Genomic DNA, 4,915 nt, shown 5'->3' with positions numbered 1-4,915 from the left:
ATCTTCACAGTGCAGAGAACACAAATTAGCATCCATTACTATAATGAAATAATTTGTTAGTTTGAAATGCTACAGGGAACTATGTACCTGCACATTAATGCTGTGGAAAGACTTCCTGTTCACATAGTCTCCTTCATTTACTGAAGGAGCAATGATTGGAATGTGAGTGCCATCTGTACAGCCAATCACGCCTGGGAACCCTGAAAATAAATGTAAAATTTAAGTAGTAGTCCAAGTATCACCACATCATAAATTAAGTTTTGGTCATCCTGATACCTGCAATTTTGTGGCATCCCTCTTTGATAAATCTTGTGGGTCTGTGACCGGGGAACACCACAGACGAGTACAGGAGACGTTTCAGTGCAACTGTAACATTCCTGACTGCCCGACAGACGGTAGCCTTGGAAACGTGCTCAGCATCACCAATATTATACAGAAAGCTCCCGTTTGCAAAAAACCGAAGTGCAATACAAATAATATGTAATGAACTGAGAGCATGTCCGCGATGTGTCACATGCGCAATATATGGCCTGAGGATGTTATCCAAATAAATTATAGATTGTGCTGAGAAACGGTAACGTTCGCACAGAAAATCATCAGGAAATGATAAAATGTCCAAACGCGCTCTGATCACTCTCTCCCGGCGGAGAGCTCTGCGGAGAATTTGGGCTTCACGATCTACTGGCTCTTCAAGGAAGAGGCACGCCATGTCTGACACTTCCTACTGTCAGGTTTCCGACAAAGGGGCGGAGACAGTCAGGGTTAGTTGTAGTAAACCTGCTAGGGGGCAGGTTAGCTTCACGGAGTGTGTCGTCATAGTGACTCACTGAGGCTTCATCTGAACTTGCTTTGTGAAACCGAAAACCCAGAGTTTTCGTTAACTCAGGGTATACTTAGTCAGTTTTTCCACTAAACCGGCTTCCTGAAACAGGGCCCAGGTCACCAAAACCAGGACTGTGACATGAACCATGTACGCTGGAACAACACTAAAAGTGAATAATGGAGAAATAATAAGTAGGACTTAGCTGTTCAGCCTTTGTAGTCTTTTAAGTTGTTCTATTCCTGAGCAATACATTTATGGTAAATTATAATTGAGAACATATTCTACCATTTTATATCTGTGTCATGTGATCATCTAATTAAAGCAGGTGTCTCAAACTCTTTCTCTCTTTAGGCCCATGTCACCCCTACTTGTGGCCTGTATGTTGACATGTAATAAAATATGAATATAATTTAATTTGGTCCTTGAAGTTACTTTTTTTGTTAGGGACAATTTGTTTGTTGATGAGTGCAATGTTAAAATAAGTTCTTTAAAAAGCAAAAAAATAATAATAATAATAATATGAAGGCAATTTGAGAAGAGAGTACAAACATGTTGACAGATTGACTGTGGTGGTTCAGTGAGAGTTATTTTTAAAGAAAACAAAAAAACTACAAGACACATGGTCCTAAATACAACTAAAAAATAAAAAAAGGTTTTACTTATCCTGCAGTCCTACAGCAGAACCTATAATATGGACTTGATTCCAAATGTATTGTTATAATTCATTGGTTTATGCAAGCATGGCTCTACAGGGCAAGCCAAAAAAGAGGCAAATGTTAGCTAAAGTCACATTATCCACGGATAAAATTGAAAGTGCAGACTCCCAGTTGGCAGGAGTCTGCCACCGACTGGCTGCCAGCTTGTTGCAGGCTGTTTCTATTTATGCTTATTATACAGAACCTACCACAGGTTTTTCCAGGCAATAATCACACAGTTTTTAAGTTTGCTTTAATAGTTTATTAATATGCTATTAAATAGAACTAGACTGTTTTGCATTTTGCAGTTTTTATTGTGCTTATTACACAAACTACCACAGTTATAATAACTTAGAAATTACCACATTATTACGGTCTTGTTTCTTCCGTGTTCCCACTTTATGACAGAGCTCTATTTTCACATTGTTACCCCCAGTTTTGGGACCTTTGTTATCCAATTACATTAATTCCAGCATAATATTACTCAATTGTAACCACTATTGCTACTATGATATTACCTGGATATTACCTGGTTTTTCCTTTGGTAATTGCATAGTAATAAGTAACCACACTCTTACCATCTTGTTTCCTGCTTGTTACCCTACTATTACCCCTTATTACTGCGCTGTAATAGAAAGTGCTACCATTTTTGGCCAGAGGTTAGGAGCTGTTACAGTGTTAAGGGTATGATGGCTCTGCAGTGATGTTCCTTGCTTGTTTCCTGATCTGAGGTCAGTTCAGCAGCAGTGGTGTTTTCTGCAGACCTCACTGTCTGCTGTTGTCTGTTCTTGTCCTGTTTGGTGATCCAAAATAATAGTGATATCGTAGTGGAGAACAGAAAGGATTACTGCAGAGTGGAAATGGATCACCAGACAGTTTGTTGGTGTCTTAGATTAACTCTGAAAACACTCTCTGTCTGCTTTTTCTTCATGTGATGACCTCCTCTAATGCTTTGTTACGAAGATTTTCACTATGACATGAAATATGCAGGAGTGTTTGAACATGTGTAGCAAGACTCTTTGACTCTGCCAGAAGGCTCAGTGAATATGTGAATATTTGTGCTTCACCCTGTTCTAAAAACACAGTATTTTATATTTCACCCTTCCTCTCTGTGTCTCAGGTTATCTTCAGGTGATTGGTTCATCTCAGCCAGTCGTGGCCATTCATGGTGATGATGTCATCCTGCCGTGTCACGTGCAGCCTCTCCAGTTTAGGACAAGGAGGTGACAGTGGAATGGTGGAGACTGGTCCTTCCTCCTGACCCCAAAGATGCACAAAGCCAGCACATGTATGTGTACTGTTACCACCAAAACCAGGAGGACGTAAACATGAAGATGTGGAGGTACGCTGGGAGGTCGGAGCTGTTCAAGGCCTGAAAAGCTGCAACGCATCGCTCAAGATCAGGAAGGTGGAGCTCTCAGATGATGGAATATACAGATGTTTCCTCCCAGAGATACAGAGCATGCAGAGATCTGCAGATATCCGGCTGGTTGTTGGTGAGTTCTTCCAGGAAATGTTTAATATCTAACTCACTGTTGATGATGTCGCACTGAGCTATTCTAGCTTTAATTTTAATGAGTAATTTGACATTATATAAAGTTCTTTTAAGCCTTCTTAGAGAAATTATTATTTGATACGTCATGTAGTATTTTATCTGCCTCTGTTATTAATTAAAAAACTTTTTTTTTCAGAGTCAAACGTTGCTAAAACTGTGGTGATGTCAACAGAGCTGCGAACCGGACCTCTGCAAACAGCAGTTGTGAATGAAAAGAACAATGTTAGAGGTAAAAATGATTCTTTACAAAGATCACAACAGTGAAGTGACACATGAACGATGATTTGTGCCCTGAACACACAGAGTTCCAGCTGTGCTGCCTCCTTTTACTTTAACTTCCAGGTTGATCTGTTAAACTTAGGAAGAGGTCAGAGGTCAAATGTGATATGATAATTTAAATCTTTATACTTTATAAATGTTGACATTATACAGCGTACTTTTAAGCATAGTAGTTTCTAGGTTTTAAGTCTTTTTGTCAATTTTCCACCAACAAATCATAAAGTTGATTTTGGTGGATGTCAGACAGATTTTAATTGAATTGTTATAACATGATCCTGCTCTACAGCCTACAGAGTTTTATCAGAATACGTTCAAAACTTTTAGAGCTGTTGTGTTTACAGAGAGAATGAAGTGCAAATGCTACCAACAACATGAGCTCCTTATTGAAGGTGATAAGAAACTGCTGAAACTATTTTGAGCTCATCTTTGTTTTACACATGATCTGTACTGATCTGATTGATGAAATATATGCAATTAAAGGTAACTGTCCCTGTGTTCATAGTGCTCAGTGTTTATCTAATAGATGGAACACTAGAAACTGATCAGACAGGAATGTCAGGTTTGCAGTGACTCATTAGTTCCTGCTTCCTGCTCAGCTTCAGTGACTCATTTCACTTCGACAGTGAAAGTTTGGATCACTGTGTCATAGTCTGGAGTCTTCATCTGTGGTAAGTCGTTATCTTTTTTTTGTTTCTTTGGTTTGTGCGGTTTGTGTGTGTGTGTTTGTTTTTGAGACAGGGAACAAACAAACAAGAACTTCATAACAAAACACTAAAATTTGTTGTCAAAAACTATGGCATTATTTTTTTGCCACTATTCTGAGCACATGTAAAAAAAAGAATGAGACCACGTAAAAAGAATTTGCAAGTACACGTGTTGCATTTTGAGGAGAAATTTATTTTGAAAGAAGAAAAGCTAAACTTGAGTGAACAAAATTCATTGCTGCATGCAAAAAAATTAATTTCAGTGTTTGCTATGTCCCTGGTAGTAACCAGACTGAAAAGCAGCACACATTTCGGTGCTTTATTTCGGTGCTTTATTTCGGTGCTTTTTTTTCCTGAGCTGTGATACACTTTAGATTCTAGCCAATCATTTTACGTTTCCGAGGATAGTAGGCGGGGCCAGGTACGTACGTTCTTTTAGAGCAGAGCTACAGATTAAAAATGCCCAAGGCGAAGCGGTCAAAGTCTGGCTGTACTTCACAGCAAAATATGCAAACTCAGCAGCCTGCAACAAGTGCTCGGGTCCAGGGCAGATGCTGATGGCTCAACAATCCAGTGAAGGATGACACAGGTCCGCCATCATAAATAGTGCTCCAAATCAGCTGGGATTGGCTGCAGGTGTGACGGTGAGCACAGGTGCGTGGACCAGGGACAGGAGCCCATAATGAGCACCGCCCTGGCAGAGGAGAGAGAGAGCACAAAGGAAAAAAACAAACAAAACACAGAGTCAGCCGGTGAGGAACGGGGACCATCACAAAGAAAAAGTCATAATTTTCCAGTTTGTCTTTTAACTGAATATCCATATTTCCTGCAATGCAATTGATCTGTCTTGTAACTGTTT

The sequence above is a fragment of the Astatotilapia calliptera genome, unplaced genomic scaffold (assembly GCF_900246225.1).
Source record: "Astatotilapia calliptera unplaced genomic scaffold, fAstCal1.2 U_scaffold_13, whole genome shotgun sequence".
Lineage (NCBI taxonomy): Eukaryota > Metazoa > Chordata > Actinopteri > Cichliformes > Cichlidae > Astatotilapia > Astatotilapia calliptera.
The sequence above is the reverse complement of the archived record's forward strand: the minus strand, read 5'-3'. Positions refer to the sequence as shown.